Source organism: Anolis carolinensis, unplaced genomic scaffold, assembly GCF_035594765.1.
Source record: "Anolis carolinensis isolate JA03-04 unplaced genomic scaffold, rAnoCar3.1.pri scaffold_23, whole genome shotgun sequence".
Lineage (NCBI taxonomy): Eukaryota > Metazoa > Chordata > Lepidosauria > Squamata > Dactyloidae > Anolis > Anolis carolinensis.
The window spans coordinates 46,001-68,909 of NW_026943832.1; the positions used below are offsets into that span (position 1 = coordinate 46,001).

General features: G+C 42.2%; 1 pseudogene; it reads left to right on the forward strand.

Moving 5' to 3' along the window:
* Positions 1 to 22,909, forward strand: part of LOC134294791 (RNA-binding protein 27-like) — a 59,336-nt pseudogene that overhangs the window by 6,128 nt on the left and 30,299 nt on the right.

The window sequence follows — 22,909 nt, forward strand, 5'->3', positions numbered from 1 at the left end:
GGACAAATAAAATCAAGACAGATTTGTTTCCTCTTTACCCTACTGTGTTTGATAGTCTGGCTAGAATCCTGTGTATATCATATGCTAGTATAACCAGGTATCTTAATGAATATTACAGAAAAATGTCCACTGTCTCTTTACTCACTTTCTTCCCTCTTGTCTGTAACTGCAGATACCACATGGCCAATCAGGAATCCCTCTGCCCAGTTTATGTTGTACTGGTGGTTATATGTCCTCACCCCCGTGTGACTGTGGAGATATACCCTGATGTTTTAAAGCTATCTTGTTTAGTCAGGAAAAAGAAGCAGTCCCCAGGTTACAAATCAGATCATTTCTGTAGGTTTGTTCTTAAGTTGAATTTGTATGTAAGTCATAACAGGTACATTTTTCAGTATAATTCAAGTCAGTTTTTTTTGGATTACATAGGGAAGGGTTACCAACCCTGTGATGTTTGTTTTGCTGTCTGTGCCCCTGTTCAGAAAATTTTACCTCACTTTCTGTCCCTGTGACAATTAGATTTTGAAAATTTTGAGTTGTTGTGGAAACAAAGATTGGTGATAAAAACTTCAGTAGGGATACCTTTTTTATGATAATGGTGTCAGGAGTGAATTTGTCTTCCTAGGGGTAGATTTCCTCTCACTTCTTGTTGCCTCACCCAGTTTGTAACTAGGAGTAATATGTAAGTTGGATGTTTGTAACACAGGGACTGCCTGTGTTGTGGGATCTTCCCACTTGTGCTTATTATGGTTGGTAATGGTTGACTTCAGCTCCATTGGGAAAATAAGTGTGTGTCTACATTGTGGGACTAACACAGTTTGACAGCACTTTAACTGCCATCACTCACTCCTCTGGATTCATGGAAGTTGTTGTTTGGTGAGTCACCAGCACTACTTAGTATAAAAGACAAAACACATTGTAAAATTATAACTCTTATGATTCCATAGCATTGAGCCATGGCAGTTAAAGTTGTATCAAACGGTATTCATTCCACAGTGTAGATGCACCATAAATCATCTGTACTTCACCACCCAGGACAAACAAACAACTTCAGTTTTGGCTAGAATTAAGACTCCACATAGTCAGTCTGAGATTCTAGGACATGGCAGCAAATTCTACTAGGAGTTGTTTCTGTACCATCTGGAGCTGTGCAACAGGATGTATAAGCTGAGAGAGTGAATTTCATATCTTGATTTGAAATATGCAGGCAATTTGACTACAGGTTTCTTATCTTAGTTACTTTAGGTTAGATTCTCAGGAGGTCCTAATGGAAGGATTATTTGCTATACTGAGCAGGTTCTGTCTGACATAGATGTTTGATATATGAAGAACTAATGTTTGTGGTTTATATAGAATTCTTGAAAACATTCTATCTTATATATTACTAGCTGTGCCCGGCCACGCGTTGCTGTGGCGAAGTATGGTGGTATGGGAAATAAAGTATTGAGAAATTGGTGGTAGTTAAGGTCAAGGGTAAAGGTTTTCCCCAGACATTAAGTCCAGTCGTGTCTGACTCTGGAGGTTGGTGCTCATCTCCATTTCTAAGCCGAAGAGCCGGCGTTGTCCGTAGACTCCTCCAAGGTCATGTGGGATGACTACATGGAGCGGCGTTACCTTCCCGCCGGAGCAGTACCTATTGATGCACTCACATTTGCATGTTTTCGAACTTCTGGGTTGGCAGAAGCTGGAGCTAACAGTGGGGGCTCTCTCTGCTCCCTCAATTCAAACCTGTGGCCTTTCAGTCCAGAAGTTCAGCAGTTCAGCGCTTTAACACGCTGCTCCATCAGGGGATATTATTTCCTAAAGGTTATGAATATACAATATTTCTGATTGGTTTTTTTTGTTTGTTGGAGGCAAGTATGAATGCTGCAATGAGGAAAAATGATTAGGATGTAATCGCCTTGCAGCTTTAAAGCCTGGCTGTTTCCTCCCTGAGTGAATTTTTTGTTGGGAGGTGTTAGCTGGCCCTGATTGTTTCCTGTCTGGAATTCCCTTGTTTTCAGAGTGGTGTTGTTTGCATTATTTTATGTGCTTCTACTGTCTGTGGCCCTGAGAAAACAGGATTTGCCAGACTTTGATGATGGGAATACTTTGTTGGGAGGTGTTAGCTGGCCCTGATTGTTTCCTGTGTGGAATGCAGTCTGCCTTTTCATAATCAATGTTTTTGTAGTCAGTGTTTTAAATTCATTGTGATATTTTAGTGGTAAATTTGTAAATACAGTACAGTAGAGTCACTTATCCAACATAAACGGGCCGGCAGAACGTTGGATAAGCGAATATGTTGGATAATGAGGAATTAAGGATAACCCTATTAAACATCAAATTAAGTTATGATTTTACAAATTAAGCACCAAAACATCATGTTAGACAACAAATTTGTCAGAAAAAGTAGTTCAGTACACAGTAATGCTATATAGTAATTACTGTATTTATGAATTTAGCACCAAAATATCACAATATATTGAAAGCATTGACTACAAAAATGTGTTGGATAATCCAGAACGTTGGATAAGCGAGTCTTGGATAAGTGAGACTTTACTGTAAATACTACATAGCATTACTGCGCATGGAACTACTTTTTCTGTCAAATTTGTTGTATAATATGATGTTTTGGTGCTTAATTTGTATAACGATTACCTAATTTGATGTTTAATTGGCTTTTCCTGAATCCCTTCTTATTATCCAACATATTCACTTATCCTGCCGGCCTGTTTACGTTGGATAAGTGAGACTCTACTGTATATTGATAATCTTAAATTATCTGCTTAGAACTGGATTATATGAGGCCCCTTCTTCACAGCTGTATAAATGCACACTGAAGTGGATTATATGGTAGTGTGGAGTCAAGATAATCCAGTGCAAAGCAGATAATATAAGATTATAAATGGGTTATATAGCTGTGTTGAAGGGCCTTGAGTCTACACTGCCATATAATCCAGTGCAAATTAGATAATCTGTGGAAGAAGTCTAAGTGAGGCCTAAATCTCCCTGTCCCCTAACTGAAGCCTGGCTGTCCCTTGGTTGCTAGGCAACCAAGTGGGCAGAGATTAGCCCTCTAAACTGGCAGCAATTGGATAAAAAAATTATTGCTCTCCCTCTAATTAGGACTTTATTTTTCTTTTCTTTTTGTTGTATCAACCTTGAGGCGTGGATGATGGGTTGTGTTGTCAAATTTTGAGGTTGGGGGGCCTGTACTTTTGTTGTTTTGTGAATTGCCGTGATGCCATCACTCTTTTATATATATAGATAAATATATTTGATACTGATAAACATATTGTTTCCCCTTAGATGTGATGCTGATCCTTCAGCACTGGCTAACTATGTTGTGGCATTGGTGAAGAAAGATAAACCAGAGAAAGAGTTGAAGGCTTTCTGTGCTGATCAACTAGATGTCTTTCTACAAAAAGGTACTGTATCAATTATTTTGGCTAATGGCAACACTTCATGGATATGTTGGTGAAATTCTTTATGTATTAGTGACTTCGAAATGTGTGAAATTTTATTTCCTATCATCCCCAGATGACAGTCTTCCCCCTTAGATAACGAAACAAAGATGTTCAGCTGAATTGCAGCAATGCAAGTGTTTAAATGCTTGGCCATTTGTACACAACAGTTATACTTGTAATGAGGATTGCCTACATCTTTAAGGAGCTGAAAAGTTAGGTTTTCCATTCACCATAAGAGCAGTCATTAGTGAAAGTTATTTCTACATTGCCCCAAGAATAGCCATCAATATTCAGAAAGAAAATGCAAAGACAACTGGTTTTATATATATATATATATATATATATATATATATATATATATATATATATAAAAATAAAAGGTGGCATTTTTTCTCTTTGAGGTATTTCTGCACATCTTGATAGCTGTGAAATAAAAATGGTCATACAAATAGCTGGAATTTGAATGCTGAACACAGCATACTGTTAAAGCACAGGTTTTAACTATTAAATGATATAAGGATGACTCTACTATCCCGCCTTGGGACAACAGTGGCCTTTTGTTTTAAATTCCCCAGTTTCAGATATCACACAAACCTAAAAACTATCAGTAATAAGCAAGTGGTGGTGGGGGGGCATTTCTGTTTGTCCAGAATTGGTGATCCTAACAAGTTTCTGTTCCTGTAAAGCAAATTCAGAAAAAATTCAGAACTCTTCCTGTGGCAACGCCAGGCAGATGGGCACACATTTACAAGTCCAGGGACAGATTAAACTATAATTTAGTGTTTTGTCTAAACTATTCTAGTATCTGTGGTTATTCTAAAATTCAGTTGCAGGGTCACTACAATCTTGAATCTTGAAACTGCACATTCAAATTAGAGGAGCAGAAACATTTTGGCTGGTCTTAGTGGCCTATGAAATACTGATTGCTGTAAAATAAATTTTTCGGTAATAATACCTTGTTATGAACATCATTCCGCCTCTCTAACATACAGAACAGGAATAAGGAATGTTCTCTGCTCCTTTCTCTAGTACTTACTTAGGCGATCCCTCATAGTTCGAGGGATGATGGTCCTCCATTTCTTGGAAGACGCCTGTGCATGATTTTTTTTAATGTGTGGAGGTCGGTGCACGGCCGGTCAACACACAGTCTTCACAGAGTGAGGTTCCAGCAGTGGTGTGATTAACACAATGAGAGTGGCTTCTAAGTCTGTTGCAGCCTTCTTCCGCCTTCACAGCCGTTGTAACATGTACCATGTTATCCTCCACCTGCTCCGCCATTGAGGTCTTTGGGTCTTGGGATTGTTCTTGGTCTGGATCCTCCCCTGTGGCCACTCCTGGGAGTGTGTGACTCCCGTGGTTGTGCCCGCAGGTTCATTGGACCACGCAAGCCCCTCACCATATTCATTCATTAATCCTAATTAGATCTTTGAAGACCCAGTATCTTCAGGGTTTTTCCTTCCTGAATGGGTTTTCCATTTTCCCAGTAGAAAAGTAGTATGATGGTTTGCAGGTAAGACATTTTCCAGAATTAGAGTAATTATTGTGCATACAGCATATGCACAAAAGCATGTGTGGAGGGGGGGTGTCATCTTGGACTCACTCTGGTAATTGAGACTGATGTAAATGGGAAAGACATTTCCATAGGGAATCATTAGAGCAGGGGTCCTCAAACTTTTAAAGCAGAGGGCCGGTCCACAATCCTTCAGAATGTGGAGGGGCCGAATTATCATTTGGAAAATTAAAAAAAGAACAAATTCCTGTGCACACTGCACATGTCTTATTTGTAGTGCAAAACAACAACAATGAGAGAACAATACAATATTTAAAAATGAGAACAATTGTAACCAACATAAACCTATCAGGATTTCAATGGAAAGTGTGGGCCTGCTTCTGGCCAATGAGATAGTCCAGTTAATTAGGATTGTTGTTGTTGTTGTGTGCCTTCAAGTCATTTCAGACTTTGGGCGAGCCTAAGTCTAAAATTATTTATTCATTTACTACATTTATTTATTACATTTATATCCCACCCTTCTCACCCCGGAGGGGACTCAGAGCAGCTGTATGTACATACAATATATTATATTATTAGCATAGCACAATATTAGCATTATATATTACTATATTGAACTATACCACTATACTGTAATATTATATGTAATATATATCATATAATTAAGATTATTATATGGTATTATTAGTATTATATTGTATAACATTATCAATATTATATGTATATACAATATATTATATTATTTAAAATGATATAAAAATATTATATTATAAAACTGAGGGCGGGGGCCAGGTAAATGACCTTGGAGGGCCGCATCCGGCCCCCGAGCCTTAGTTTGGGGACCCCTGCATTAGAGACTAGTGGTAGTGTTCTGATAGAACTAAAGTAGCCACAAAGCTGGCAGTTTTACTCAGCTGTCTGCCAATTTTAAAGAGACTGGGAAGATTTAAAAAAATCAGAGCTTGCCTGATTTTTATAGACATTTTCTAACATGATCAAAGCAGCAACTGATCCCAATGGAGTCTTGGGGTGTGTCTACATTGTAATATTAATGCAGTTTGACACCAGTTTAACCAACAAGGCTCAGTGCTGTGGAATCCTGGGATTTAGGTTGGCAAGTCCTTTGGCCGTCTGTGCCAAAGAGCGCTGCAGTCTACCCAAAACACAAATCCAAGGATTCCATAGCATAGAGACATGTCAGTTAAAGCAGTGTCAAACTGCATAAACTCTACAGTGTAGATTCACCCTTAGATAAAGTGAGGTTGCTTACTATTAGATATAACCATTGATCTTCACAGGAATATACAGATCAGGAGCAACTGATAAGAATTCTGTTTGCTTGCTGTGCCTTCTCCACCTGGCTTCCCAGATAGAGAAAGCACTTCGGAAGTTAGAGAAAGGCAGCGCATCCTCTGCTGTAACCTCTCCTGCAGGCTTGCCAGCTGAAAAAAGCAGGCTCCAGTTGCTCCCCTCTGCACACATAAGCAAGTATAGAAAACTCTTTCCTGCCACAACAAATTGCAAAGATTCTAGTTTCTTCCTCCCCCTCATGTTCCTGATTCTAATAAGCAAAGGAAACCCTTGCTTCCAGAAACACCAAGACTGCAGCTGCTATCTCACATGTCTCCAACCAAAGCAGACAAAAGAAAATCAGTGTAGTTGCCTCTTCTTGCCACTTAAACCTTCATGTTTAAGCTCCAAACAGCCTTGTTCTTTCACCTCACTCTGTACGTGTCTTGCGTGTCCTATCTTGGGCAAATGTACAGGAAAAACCAATTTAAAAAGTTGTAAATTGGGACAACGCAAATTAATACTAATTTATTCAGGATATCCTTTAAAATGTTGGCACTTTTTAACACTAATAGTAGTTATGGTGATTAATTGAAAGCCAAATACATGCATTCATATTGAAGAATAAATATTATAAAATGGTTTAATGAATGAACTCAGTTAGCATTGACATGGATTGGATTAAGGCTCTTGCACAAGGTCTGATGGATGATTGGCATATATTTTCAGTGTTGCACTGTGTTAAATCTTTTATATATTGTATTTTACTATGTTCTTTAACTATTTTAACTGTTTTATTCTTATTTTATTGTATTGTAATGTACTGGTAGTGATCCTGCCAGTTGTGTAACCCGCCCTGAGTCCCCTCGGGGAGAAGGGCGGGGTAGAAATATTGGAAATTAATTAATTAATTAATCAGAGTTAGAAATTCCATCTTAAATTACAGTTTTATGTAAGTTCAAATTATTCCTGTGCAGCAGTGCACTATTTGAATCATCAAAGCAAACTTTCAAATTTAAAGTTTCAATTGTTAGTTTGCAACATTTCTGTACTATTGGAATAAGCTACGAAGGGTGTATAAGTTTTGGGGGATACCCTATATTTGAAAACACACAAATCTGAAAGGAATTTCTGCCTGTGTAACATATTATCTTCTTCGTGAGGGGAGCGTGAAAGAGGTCTTCGTTGCTTCAAATTATTATTGAAGAATTAAACTTTAAATTCAGTCATGCTGCTAGTCTAGTCCTTATGACTGTGGCTGCATGAGACAGTTTCTGTCCAGATAATACAGTCTGTTGATATGGGGGTTTTCCCCCCTGCTGTTCATAGAGCAAAAGGTAAGATAAATATGCTTAGGTAGCATAAGGTACAGCACTTTGCAACTCTCTTTAGTATGCAGTATAGTAACCATATTGTTTGTTTATACAAAATTGAGGCTTTATATTTTAAATTTGACAATGTGTCAAACACTACAAATTTTACAAACATGTCAAACAGTACAATTTTATATGCTAATTATAAAAATACAAAAAAATAAAACCTGCCTACATTTATATTTTTTTCCAAATTTCAGCTTCATAATTTCTGGAAGTTTTATCTCACAAGTTCCAGACAGAATTCGCTTTACTTAATCTGTGGGAACTTGGTCTGTAAACATTTATGCATTTGCACTCAGCAAGTGTCAAGCCAAAACAAACCCTGGGCTTCCAATCAACTTTGGAGCAGGGTTTCCGTACAGTAACTCCCCCACGAAAGCCACAGCTGGGTGCAAACCTACCATCCTCTACTTGCCATAGTAAGGAAGGCAGCAAGGTCCAAGGTAAGAAGGTGACCTACTGTGTTCTAAATAGGCAACATGAAATGGGTAATCACAAAGAAGCAGGATATTCTTTGTTGTTGTTGAAAATTTCACCACAAGAGCATTGCCATCAATAGATCCGGTCAAATCCTCCAAAACATTACTTTTGTTCAAGACTTAGGAAAAATATCACATTTCAAAATGGTTAATATGAATTTGAAATAGATTTTCAGTCCTCTGCAAAGCCAATGCCTTGAAAGAAATTCTCCTGTCTCTAAAACATTATGTATTTACACAGAAATGAGCAGCAAATCGATTTTGAATCTACAGTAGAGTCTCACTTATCCAACGTTCTGGATTATCCAACACATTTTTGTAGTCAATGTTTTCAATATATCGTGATATTTTGGTGCTAAATTCATAAATACAGTAATTACTACATAGCATTACTGCGTATTGAACTACTTTTTCTGCCAAATTTGTTGTCTAACATGATGTTTTGGTGCTTCATTTGTAAAATCATAACCTAATTTGATGTTTAATAGGCTTTTCCTTAATGCCTCCTTATTATCCAACATATTCGCTTATCCAACATTCTGCCGGCCCGTTTATGTTGGATAAGTGAGACTCTACTGTATTCTGATAACATACCCCAAAACCCATATCAGGTGTACTCTGAGAGAGATCCTAAGCATATGCTCTTTTTCTCCATTCAAGTAGTGTGTCACATCACAAACTCCTTTTAAAATGCCGAGGAGTTTCAAAATAAGTTTGTTGTCTGCTATTGGTGAGCTTTTCTTAGTAAATAATAAGTGTAGTGCTCTTTCAGGCATATCTAATAGGGCTGTATCAAAGAAAGAGAACTGTGTTTAATTCAGCTAAAGCTTGGTATGCATTATGAATTGATTAATTGTTTTGCATTTCTTTACCAGAAACATCAGGTTTTGTCAATAAACTCTTTGAGAGTCTGTATACCAAGGATTACCTAGCCCCCAGTGAACCAGCAAAACCAGAGCTGAAACCTGCAGGTCAGGGGAAAGAAGAAATCAAAGAAGAGGTAATATTTCATTTCTCAGTGTCAGCATATCGTAATACAATGTAAAACCTATTTTTATTAATGCAGGAGTCATCGTGTCTGTCCGTCTGTCCCCCCCCCCCCCCCCCCAATTTGTTGGGACTTATTCACAGATGATGTGCATAGAATTGTAGTCATGCAAAAATTTCACTGGAACGTGCCTGGGTGTGTAATAGAAAATTGTTATTGTTTTTTCCTTAATATTCAATTTTTCCTTAATATACTCCATTGTTGGCCAATTTGAATACCATTGAATAGTCTTGCAGCTTCAAAGCCTGGCTACTTCATATCTAGAGGATTCCATTGTTACTCAACTTGAATACCATTGAATACCCTTGCAGCTTCAAAGTCTGACTGCTTCATATCTAGGGAAATCCTTTCTAGGCCTCCTTGAATGCCATGAAGAAAACCCCACTTAGGACTATGCCACAGCAATGCGTGGCCAGGCACAGCTATATAAACTTTAGTTATATCCCTCCCCTCTCCCCAAAGGGACTTGTGGCAGCTTACAACAAAAAATACAGTGTACATAATAATACTCAACCAACTAAGACAACAAAATACATCAACCAACAAATCAGCAAATCATGATACAAAATAAAACAGTAATAGACATATTGGTTATAACAACAGAAACACGATAAATATAAACTGTATGATAGTTAAAACATGTAATACACAAGAGGCAAAATCAGCTCCTATTGATAAAACTGTTAAAATCCAGTTAATATTGTGATCAAATAAAAATTCAATCACTTAAGTTGTAGTTAACCATTGTCAAAAGCCTGTTTCCACATCTATGTTTTAGATCCTTTCTAAAGGTTATTAGAGTGGGAGCCAGTCTGATCTCTGATGGTACAGCTTCAGTCTTAAGCACACAAGTCACACATTTTTACCCTTTTTGTGGATTTCTTTTAAAGAATGAGAAGTATGGTAAACATTAGTTGTCTATACTGACAACATTTGTAGACTGCTCTATGTTAAAAAGTTATCTGGGCAGGTGATACAACAAAGTGGAAAAATCAATAGTAATAAATTCAACTTAACATTAAAACAAGTAGGCTGAAACACAAAAGGGGATAGTAAGAAAGCAAGTCTTAGTTTTTTTTAAAAAAAAAATTGAAGGCCTACTAGAAAATAGCAAGATGCCAAAAAGATAACCTGGAACCTGAGAATGCATTTCACAACTAGGATGTTATCACTAATACACCTATTACACCTCACTTGATTAGCACTTTAAGTATAGCAGGTGTGTTATCTTGATATCTATGCACCCAAGCCATTGGGAACCTTGAGGATCAATGCTATCCTTCTGAATTTGGCCTGAAAACTGACTGGGAATGGATCATAATAGAGCATTATAGAGCATGTCATCCCCACATAGTTGTTTGGTGCAGTCCCATCTGGCCATCTTTCGACCTTTGTCATAACAGAATTTAATAGGCTGATGTACCCACAGTGAAGTAATTCTGTTGATGGAATACCAAATCTGGATAAACGACAGCCAAGTGCCTGTGTCCAAGAAGTATATTAGTTGGAATACCATTACTAGAAAGTGCTCTATGCAGAGAGTTTCTTGTTCCTATGATGATAACGATACAGTGATACCTTGACTTAAGAGTTTTAATTCATTCTGTGACCGAGCTCTTTACTCAAAATGCTCTTATCTCAAAGTGTATTTTCCCATTGAGATGCTGTTAATTTGTTCCAGCCCCCCCCCCCAAACCTTCCTCTCATTTTTGTTACTTATTTTTAAATAAGAAAATATACTTTATAAATTACAAATAATGTATAAATGCACATTCACATGGAACAATAAAAAAGAAATATCAACTTTAAAATGGTAGAAGCATAAAGTTGTGGCAAGGAAGCACAAATTAAGAGGCAGAAGCATCATTTTATTCATATTGTGCTCATTCCAGACTCCCTCCCTTCTTGCTCTCTCTCCTCCTCTCTTAATGAAGCCAAACATACCAGGAATAAATACCACACAAAATCAACTAACCTAAAGTTCCTCAAAGTGGACAAGAGCAAAGAGGACAGCAATCTCCCAAAGCAGTCAAGAGCATGAGGCAGGGAGGCTGCTCCTTTGAAGCCCTAAAGCCCTGTACTCTTGTGCTAGCTCTTAAAATGCTGCTCTTATGTCAAAGTGAAACCCAGGGTGAGCAACAGCTCTTAACTCAAAAGCTCCTACATTGGGACACTCTTAAGTAGAGGTTCCACTGTACATTAATGAGCACCATGGACCATAAACCTGGTTGAGCAGCATTCCAGAAGGTGCTGACCCTGGCTTAGACAGTTTTACAAATAAAAATCAGTAAACATTAGGCCAATGAGAACAGATTTATGATTTTTAAAAAAGAAAACATGATAAACTGGCCTTTTTATGTTCCTTGTAATCTCTATTAGCATCATATGGTGGAACTTGTGCATAAATGAGGTTGCAAACCCTGCACTTTGTGGTTGATGAAGCTGTCTGAAATTAGCTGCTTTGTCATGACACTATCTAAAGGACATTTGGCTGTGCTTTTCCTTTGTGTTCATTTTGGTTCCTTCAGTTATGATGCTTATATGTAGCTATTTAAAGTTACGCATTGAATATGGTCAAGCATAATTCAAATAATATTGTGATCAGCTGGCATTCTAATTTTGAGGAGGGCAGATTTGGTCCAGGAACTGGTATATCTTTAGATAAGTTTTCCAAATAGCAACATTTCAGATGCCTTCTAGAATGTTTAAGATTATTCCTATTTGTTACATATTTTATGCTAGAGAAAATGGATGATTTTCTGCAGAATTTACATAGTATGTTTTCTTCTGTGAACATTAATTTTGCAACAGTGAAACGAAAGCACAGAGGCTCACTCAACTCTGCTTGTTTTCACTTACCTCTCATTCTGATTTGAATTCTTGAACACAGGATGAAAGCTACCATTCTAAGTTTATACAGTGTATTGTGCAGTGGATATCCTTAGGAGAAGGTTTAGTGGAGGAAATAAACTAGAGCTCCTTAAGTGTAACTCTTGGCCAGGACTCACTGGCCAGGCTTCAGTGATGAATGTATTAAACAACTTTGCTATACTTAGATAAGGTCAAATGAGAGATGATACCCTCGCATTGCATAGTCTTTCCCTACCCCCTATCACTCATATGCAAATCATGTAATATTAGAAGTGATTTTTTAAAAGTCCTGTTCTCAGCCCTCTTTTTTGCATTCAGATGTTTAACTTTAGTCATGTGTAGACTTGCTGCTTGGCCGTTCTGCAGACAAATGAATATTTTCAATTCTTACTATTCTCCCTTTACAGACAAGGAAGTGTGTGTTTCATTATGTAACGAACAGTTTTGAATATGAGATTATGAAGTTAATCCACTACATTATTTCAGCGATTTTTCAGAGAATTCAACTTTTCTGCTTATAAAACAAATAGCACACATGAGACACTCCTAGATTTCTTTTTCTCTCTAAGAAATCCACACTTAACAGCTGAACTATTGTGTCTGATACAGGCAGTTTTATGTGGTTGTCAACGGTTGCAGGAATTGAAATTCCTTGATTCCAAAAATAGAAGACCACAAGAAATTATAAGAGTATTTATCCAAAAGAAATATGGGATTGATATCCTAACTCTTTAGCATACACACAAAACTATGGGTCACTCAGATATACCACCAGAATGATTGCTCAAATGGAAATAGTTTTATGAACTTCCCATATTCAGTTAAACAGAATAAAAGTGTCTCAAAAACCAAATTCAGATCAAAGCAAATGCAACTAAATTCACTGGTATGTTGTGTGGTTTCTGGGCTGTATGGCCGTATTCTAGGAACATTTTCTCCTAACATTTCACCTGCATCTGTGGCTGGCATCTTCAGAGGATCTGAAGCTGCCAGCCAGAGATGTTGGCTAAACGCCAGGAGAAAATGTTGCTAGAACACGACTACATGGCTCGAAAACCACACAACACTCTAGCAATTCAGGCCATGAAAGCCTTCGACAATACAACTTAATTCAGTTTCTAAGTTTGTATTTCAAGATTGCTCAGGACTGGTTTACCTTTTGTGTATTTAAGGACGACATTATGTCTGCAAAAAGAGTATGTATTGTACGCTATAATGGTGTTGTTAGAGATCTGATAGGCTTATCTGAAATCAACTGAAATTGGCAGTGTCTTTGCAGAATACAAATATCTTTTTCTCTGCCACAATAAATGAACAGGATAAAGAGTTTCATATGGAAGTATGCAGATTAATTGTCGCCTCCAGCTCCTTCTGCATTTTACTGTAGTTGTTAGAATTATAGTAGCAACTCACTCTGATTCAACTCAAGGAATGGTATAGCAAATTATGGGCACCTCACAGTAATCATGGTTTCTATAATTGTAAGTGTGATCATGAAATATAGCAGTTATGAAATTAAAACTGCTTTAAAGATAATTGACAAATAAGAAAATACATGATTAAAAATAACAAGAAATTAAAAACTTGCTTTTATTGAGACCTAATACATTTCTTACTTTGGTCAGTTTTAAGTATGTGTGTATGTGGTGATTTTGCTCAAACCTGTTTTTCTTTTATTAGGATTTTAGATTCATTTGTGTCTTTCCCCTACACATGAGGGTAGAATACAAATGGTGTGAAGTTAATGCTTTCCTGTTTTTCTTTAGACATTTCAGGAATCTTTTGAAGAAGAGCGGGAGAACAAAAAGAAGAAATACACTAGCCCACAGAAAAATCGTTCAGATCCTAATGAGCAAAGGTCAGTATTTTTCTTCAGCATTTTAATATGTATGCCCCCTTCCTTTGGGTTATGATTAGACTGCTTGCTATAGGGTGTTACCTTTTGTATTATGAATTATCCACTTACAGAAGTTTCTACTGCATCTATCCCCATACTGTTGTGATATTTAATAGCCTATGGCATTGCAATGATGACGGAGAAGAAATTATACTTATCTGCCACTGTGTAATTCAGTGAAGCTGTCTGGGGTGTTCAGGGCTCTTTTATACTTTGGCTCACAAGGAGAGCACAAAGGCCATTCGATAGTCCACTGGAACAAATTTGCAAGGCGCCTTGCAGACAAAATCTCTTAGATCTGCTTTGGCTTGGATATTGCAGTTGAGACAAGTCCCATGGATGTAATCTTTGCACCCATTTGTCCTGTATTATTCGATAAGTTCAGTTTGTGCAGCCTGACAGACTTACTTGGTGGAGACACTAGAGAGAGCCTTCTCAGTGGTTGCTCCAACCCCCAGGATCTCTTTTCAGTGAGAGGCTAAGCTGGCCCCCTTCTCACTTTTTGTTTTGCCAAAATGCAAAGATGATTCTATTTAAGCAAGCTTTTAACATGTAATTGTTCCCAAAGAGGAAACTGGAGTATGTGTTCTGCTTTTTACATTTTAAACTTTTGTATCCTTTAAAAATAATTTTAAACTGCTTTGATTGTTTTTATTATATTGTTTTAACTAATTTTACCTGTGAGCTGCCTTCAGTCCCACTTCAGGAAAACACTCCGCATATATAAATATTTTTCTTCGTGTACTCTGTGAATGCACACTAATGGAGAAGCTGCGCCTGCGCAGGTTCCGACGGAAACTCTTCCAAGCTGAAGTTCAAATTTTGGCGGTAACCACGCCCCCCTTCCCAAGGGGCATATAAGGCAGCCCCAGGCGCCCGCTCTCCAGTTCCTTTTTTTCCGCCGCAAGGTTCACTTCGGACTCTTCGCATGTCTACTACTCGTTTCAAGCGTTGCACGCAGTGTGCTGCTAAAATTCCTGACTCGGACGGCCACGCCAAGTGCCTCTTCTGTCTTGGCGAGGCTCATGTGGTCAGTACCTGCCGTTTCTGCCTAGCTCTCACGGCTCAGGCCAGAAAGAACAGAGCCGCTAGGCTTAGAGCGGCGCTTTACGAAAGATCTCTCGCGCCAGAACCGACTCCGTCGACGTCGGGTACGTCGTCGTCTTCAGCTTTGAGAGCTATGTCGGCGCCACCAGCTAAGCCTCCGACAGCTAAAGCCTCCTCGGTCTCGTCCAGAGCGTCCAGGACCTCCAGGGCCACTAAACCGGTCAAGCCACCGTGTACTGTGACGACGGCGACCGTGTCGACCCGCTCCGGGAAGGTGGGGCCTTCCTCGACGTCGAGCTCTCTGGCTTCGGTGACCTCGATCCGCTCTCGTATCGGTTCCCCTCCGTCCTCCTCTGCTATCAAAATAGCCTTTAAAAGGGCTCACGAGGAGTCTCGTCGAGCGCAATCTGACTCAGCTGTGGTTCCTCCCACACCTGGCAAGTCCTTGAGGGTTGCATCCAAGCAACCGCCGGCAAAGAAACGGCTGACTCAGCGCTCCTCTTCCTCGGCCTCCTCAAAGAAAGACCCGCCATCTTCCTCGACAACCTCCTCGAGAAGGTCTTCTCCTATTGTGCCAGCCCAGAGGCCTAGAGATGTTTCTCAATCTCCATTGCACCCCCTGTCTGATGGGGAGCTGCAGGACTCACCCCACCACTCTACCCAAACGGTGGTCAGGGTGCCGGTGCCGGAGCCCCTTGCGCCGCCTCACTCGTCGCGCCAACAGCTCTTCCCTCCCACCTCGACACCGGAGCGTGGCAGACAAACGGCTCGCCTGGCTCGGGCAGCCCAGGCCTCAGCCTCTAAGGATCCTCGGCTCCCGGCCCTCTCTTCCCGCGAGGCCTTGCCTCCTCCCGAGACTGTGCTTTCTTCTCCCCCTCAGTCCCCCCAAGGGGCTGAGGAGGAGGATGTTGATATTGACCGCCCAGACTCTGTCCTCTCGGCCTCGGTGGTCTCTCTCGGTCTCGACCTCTCTCCTCCCCACGATGCGTATGAGGCGGACCCGCCTTCTCCTACTGACAATATTCGTGCTTTCTCTGAGCAAATGGTCAGAATGGCCGACGCCCTGGGTTTGGAGATCAAGCAAACCTCCAAAGCAGTGTCTGATCCAGTTTTCAAAAGGGTGCAGGCCCAAGCTCCGCCGGCCACGCTACTCCCTTTCCTGCCTTATCTCTTGGACGTTATCCAGGCCTCCTGGAAAACCCCTTCCTCCATTCCTCCGACCTCGAAGAGGATCGAGACTTGGTACCGTACCGACGATGATACCTTGGAGTGGCTCAAACACCACCCCGACCCCAACTCCCTGGTCGTTAAGGCCTCTCAATCCTCAGGTCGTCAGTCGAATACTCCGGCCGACAGAGAGGGGAAGCGCTTCGACGCCGTGGGTCGAAAACTTTACTCTGGAGCCCTTTTGCTTTGCCGCATGGCGAACTATGGAGCCTGCATGGGTGCCTACCAGCAAATTATCTGGGAGAAGGCACAGCCCTTCTTCGCTAAGATGTCGGACGAAGACCGCTCCGTCCTCACTACCCTCCAACAGGAAGCAGACTCGCTTGCTCACCACCAAATACAAATGGCGAAACACACAGGTGATACTGCGGGCAAGATGATTGCCCACGCGATTTCCATCCGCCGCCACGCCTGGCTGAGGTCTTCGGGTCTCTCCTCATCTTCCAGACAGGTCATTGAGGACCTTCCCTTTGACGCGCTCGGACTATTTCACTCCGGTACCGATGACAAACTCAAGTCTAATCATGACTTTAAAATTCTTGCGTCTAAATGTGGCGACCAACCGCAACCTCAGCGCACTCGCTGGTTCCCGCACCGTTCCCGCCGCTTCCCGCCGCAATCTTTCAGACACCACTCTTTCAGGCGGCCTTCGGGCTCGAATAATCAAACCCATCACCAACCTCGTCGGGGACCTCATCCGCAAAAGCAACGCGGTCGAACCACCCCCGCTCCTCCGCAGCCTAACCGGCGTACCTGACGCCAACCCCTGCCAAAGCTCCTCGCCCGCTACCGCTGTAGAGCCCACGCTGCCTCGACCCTCCGGCGCCTTTGCAGACCGCCTAGCCCCTTTCTACGATCAATGGGTGTCTATTACTTCAGATGCATGGGTTCTCCACATTGTCCAAGACGGCTACGCCTTAGAGTTCACGGACCTCCCTCCTACAGGTCGCGTTCTCCACTCAAATCCTTCCCCAGAGATACTGGCCGAAGTCGAAGCGTTACTGGCCAAAGGCGCTATCCGTCCCTCCCCTCCCGAACTGGACCCTTTAAGTTTCTTCTCCAGATACTTTACAGTCCCGAAGAGAGGAGGCGGGCTACGCCCCATTCTGGACCTAAGGGCCCTCAATATATTCATTCGCCCTTCCAAATTCAGGATGGTCTCTATTGCCTCTATCCTCCCGATGCTGCAGCGGGGAGACTACTTTGCCTCCATAGACTTACGAGACGCCTACTTCCACGTGGCGATACGGGAGGCGCACAGACGGTTCCTATGCTTCAAAGTTCTCGACCAAACCTACCAATTTACCGTTTTACCCTTCGGTCTCGTCACGGCCCCAAGGGTCTTTACCAAGGTCGTCGCCGTCGTAGCGGCCCACCTCAGGCTACATGGCATCACGGTCTTTCCTTATCTGGACGACTGGCTTCTCGTCGGGCCCGATCCGGTTCTTCTCGAAAATCACGTCTCCTTCACGCTGCGTCTTCTAAAATCTCTCGGCCTCCAACTCAATTCCGAGAAGTCAAATCTCTCCCCGTCAACCCGAATCCGGTTCATCGGGGCCCTCTTCGACTCCGTCACAGAGACTGTTTCACTTCCGTTCGACAGATTCCTAGCTCTCCGTCACCACATCGCCCTTTGTCGATCTGCCCGGAGGGTCAGAGCCCGTGCCATTCAGGTCCTTCTAGGCCACATGGCCTCCACGGTTCTCACGACCCCGTTTGCCAGGCTGCGCCTTCGGGTCCTGCAAAGGTGGTTTATAGACACTTTCAAGCCGTTCCACCACCACAACTCCAGATACCTGTCGGTACCGTCGTCCGTCCGCCAGTCTCTCTCATGGTGGACGTCTCACCAAAACGTGTGCAGGGGCCTCCCATTTCACCCAGCCCCGCCGTCGCTAACCATAACCACGGACTCCTCCACCTACGCTTGGGGAGCCCACATGAGCGGTCTAACGGTTCAAGATCTTTGGTCCCCATCCGAGAGGACCAACCACATAAACTTTCTCGAGCTTCTCGCCATCCTCAAAGCCCTGAAAGCTTTCTCCCGCCTCATCCGCCACAAGTCCATCCTCATTCAATCGGACAACCTCGTGGCAGTATTCTACATCAACAAACAGGGTGGTACGGGTTCGAGGAAATTGATGCTCCTCTCCTCCCGTCTCTGGGTTTGGTGCATAGCCCACGACGTACAGGTCTCTGCAATCCACCTGCCGGGTGCCCAAAACGACTTAGCAGATGCCCTCAGCAGGATGACATCTTCCTCTCACGAGTGGAAGCTCGATCCCGAGATCCTCGACGGTCTGTTCCTCCACTGGGGACGCCCTACTCTGGATCTCTTCGCGTCTCCCCACAACGCTCAGCTACCCCGCTACGGAGCGAGACTTCCCCCGAACTCCTTCCCCGGCTGTCTAGGGGATGCCTTTCTACTGGACTGGTCGGCGGAGATGCTTTATCTTTTTCCACCGATTTCCCCTCATACCGAAAGTTCTCGAAAGACTTCTCTCGATCTCGGTCACAGCGATTCTCATAGCTCCGGCCTGGCCCCGCCAACCGTGGTATCCAGCCCTTCTTCGTCTCTCCAGAGGAACGTTTCGCCCTCTGCCTCCCTCGCCGCACCTTCTCTCAAGGGAGGACGGCAAAATTCTTCACCCGGACCTCCCTTCCCTTCATCTCACTGCATGGAGGATTCTTACCTAGCCTCTCTTCCGCAGAATCTGCAAGACGTCCTTCGGGCAGCCCATAAGCCGTCTACTACCAAGGCTTATTCCTATAAACTCTCTCGCTTTCACGCCTTCCTTCGATCCCGTAACGTCGACACCTTCCCGACCTCGGTATCGGTGGTCCTCGACTTCCTCATGACCCTCGTCGAGAAGAAACTCTCTCTCGCCTCTATTAAAGCTTATCTCGCAGCTCTTTCCTGGTCTTTCAGCGCCACGGCCAGCCATCTCTCTTTTCTCACCACCTGATCAAAACCTTTCTCCGGGGCTACAATAACATCTGCCCGCCGTCGCTACCACCTACGCCGGGCTGGAACCTCGAACTTGTACTTTCTCAACTCACTTCTGCTCCCTTCGAACCGCTTGCCTCGACCGATCTCCGTCTGCTTTCCTGGAAGTTGGCCTTTCTGGTGGCGATCACGTCGGCACGACGGCCATCCGAGCTTGCTGCTCTCAGGGTCGACGAGCCTTATCTACGTTTTCACCATGACCGCGCTGTTCTTCGCCCGGACATTACCTTTCTTCCTAAGGTGGTGTCAGCCTTCCACCTCAACCAGGACATTGTCCTACCAGCTTTCTTCTCTAACCCCTCCTCTCCTCTCGAGCAGAAACTGCACCTTCTTGACGTTCGAAGGGCACTTCTCTTCTACAGGGACCGTACCAAGGACATCCGTAAGACGCAAAGACTCTTTGTCGCCTATGCCCAGGACAAGTTGGGTAATCCCATCTCTTCCCAAAGACTGTCCCACTGGATCGCTCAGGCCATTGAGTTGGCCTACGAACTGGCCAAGCGACCTCCTCCTCCTTCCATCCGCCCGAGGTCGACTAGGGGCCTCTCGGCTTCGACTGCCTTCCTTAGGGGTATTCCGCTTGACTCCATATGCAAAGCGGCTATCTGGTCAAACCCTCTCACGTTTGTCTCTCACTACAGGCTGGACAGTAAGGCCCTAAAGGACTCGGCCTTCGCAAGATCAGTACTCTCATCTTGCCTCTCCTGACTCTCAAACGTCTTTCTCCTCGTACTCACCCGCAGGTGACTCTCTATACCTCTCCTTCAAGTTTGGGCCGGTCTTTTTCCCCATACCTACCTCTGGGGATATGTTTTTCCCCTGATTGTATTGAGCAGTTGCTCTGTTGCTTTGTACCGCCTTGTTGTTCCTGGCGGATATGTCAAAGGCCAAGATGTTTTTTCTTTCCCCTCTCCCCCTTGGGAGAGCGTTATATGCACTATACGCAATTGCGTGTTTCTATCATGTTTATTGAATAATTTCTATGTTATGTTTTCTTCTTCTACGATGCTCATGTTGCATTGCACTGGTCCTTTCGGACAATTTATTGCACTGGTCTCTTGGGACTGTTATCTCAATATGTCCTAATAAACGTATGTTTGGACATTCACTGATTGTCGAGTTTGCCTTGTCCCACCATCCGGGACCTTAGCGTGTCAGTCTCCATTAGTGTGCATTCACAGAGTACACGAAGAAAAAGGACAGGTTGCTCACCTGTAACCATGTTTCTTCGAGTGTACTCTGTGAATTCACACAAACCCGCCCTTCCTTCCCCTCTGGCAAACCTCTCCCTTTCTCGTTGCCTTGGCGGCGTAGGAACTGGAGAGCGGGCGCCTGGGGCTGCCTTATATGCCCCTTGGGAAGGGGGGCGTGGTTACCGCCAAAATTTGAACTTCAGCTTGGAAGAGTTTCCGTCGGAACCTGCGCAGGCGCAGCTTCTCCATTAGTGTGAATTCACAGAGTACACTCGAAGAAACATGGTTACAGGTGAGCAACCTGTCCGTATGAGAGATATTTTCTAGCCATGCTGATTGTTGATTTTTATATACTACTAGTATTCTTTAGTACAGTGTTTCTCAAACTGTGCTCCTCCAGATGTTTTGGACTTCAGCTCCCAGTAGTGTCAACCGACAAGTTTTTAGGAATTGTGAGAATTTAAGACCAAAACACCTGAAAGGGCAGAGTTGGAGAAACACTGCTTTGGTAAATCAAAGAATTCCAGGATGGTTGATACTTTAGGACTATAAGCACTTGATTGCAATAGGTTCTCATGGAATGTGTTGACCCAATAATAAGTATTATTTGTTAAATTAAAAAATGTTTAGATTTGATCAATAGATGTGATCAATTTGGTAAACCCTTTCCACATATTTACTCTTAAAGGCCATGTATATGTAGTGTGTGTGTTTTTAGCAGGAATAGAGAGAGAAAAAGAGATGATGGTAAATGGAGAGACTATGATAGATACTACGAGCGGAATGACCTGTACAGAGACAAATACGACTGGCGAAGGGGAAGAAGTAAGAGTCGCAGCAAAAGCAGAGGGCTCAGCCGGAGTCGCAGTCGCAGCCGAGGGAGAAGTAAGGACCAGGATGCAAACAAAGACAGGGATACAAACAGAAGTGTTGGTAAGTTGTCAAAGAATTATAAGCAGTTCCTGGTCTCAACTTTTTATGTTTTAAAAATTGATGTACGGTAATCATCTAGATTTCTGTCAATTTTATCAAACAGGAATTTGTTAGAAAAATCGTGATTGTTGACATTACAACAAACTAAAAGCTTGCTCTGTAGGGTATTCTAATCAAGGGATGCTTTTTTTTAATTTGTTCTCATGTGTATTCCATCATACCACTACCTTCTATTATACTTCAACACTTGCTAGAGACAGCTGTGTTGATCAGTCTGGTTTCTTTCATCAGAGATGTACAGGATATTATTTATTCCTTTTTAAAGCTTTCTTGCCCCCTTTGAATCAGAATTACTCCTGGTGATATACTAGCTGATTTGTGGGCCAGGATCTAATAACTGAAATTATTTTTAGAAAAGTAGTTCTTTCTAAAGATGGCATTTTAATATGACAGAATATTCACATTCTTTGCAACAACAGACCAGATTATACTGTTTGAATATTTCCACAAAGTTACTCAGTTAGAGTTCAGACTTTATGTCAATAAGTATGTCTTGGATGTTTATATTTTCCATGTGTTGTTGGAAACTCAGGGTGTGGAGAGTCTATGGAGCATAGTAATTATTGGGAATTCTTTTTCCAAACAGAGCACAGAGAGCGAGCTAAATTCAAATGTGAAAGGAGTGACATGGAGAGCTCATACAACTCAGTGTCTTTGTCTTCCATAACCCTACTGAGCAGTATTCCTCTGGAGCACAGTGTATTCCCAGTGCTGTGACTGTGATTGCACCTGCTCACCACCCTGAAAACACAACAGAAAGCTGGTCAAATTACTACGGCAATCACTCTGCTCCTAATTCCTTTGGCAGGAACGCACCGCCAAAGAGGCGTTGTCGAGATTATGATGGTAAGAGTTCCTTCTTTGTCAACTTACATGCTTCTCTTTTGAGTATGATTACAGCCAAATGAATGCAGTCATGAATGTAGATCATGCATAGTTTCTATTCTTCATTTAATGTTGAGACATTTCTCTGCTGCTTGTCAGATTGCCCTCTTCTTTTGGGACCTGTCTGCACAACCACCCATATGAAAAAGTGGAAAATGCTCTTAATTTCCTCAGTCTTGTCACTGTTAGAAGGCTTGGAGAGGTCAGGTGGACAGCTAGCAATAGTGCTGGGCCAAAAAGGTCTACAGAACAGCAGCAGATGTTTTCAGCAGCATAGATCTTGTGTGCGCCTCATTACATTCGTTCAAAATACCAATCCTGCTAACTGCAGCAAAAAATATTCAATCATAATTTATATACATAAATATAGCAAATGTTTTGAAATATTTATGTCAAGTAAAATGTTAATTTATAACTTAAAGCAATACGAAGGGCCACAATGCTCAGTGAAAATCCACCTGTTTTGTGTGGTGTCATGAGGCATGCAATCTGCATTATTCTGATAATGATTCTTTCTCTTCTGATTTCCTGATAATTTCTTAATGTGTTGTTCAGCAGTTGTGCTAAAGAAAATAATGCTTCGAAGGACATTCTTTTTGGAAGCAGATATCGTTTTTGTCAGAAACAATGTAGACCATTATTTTGT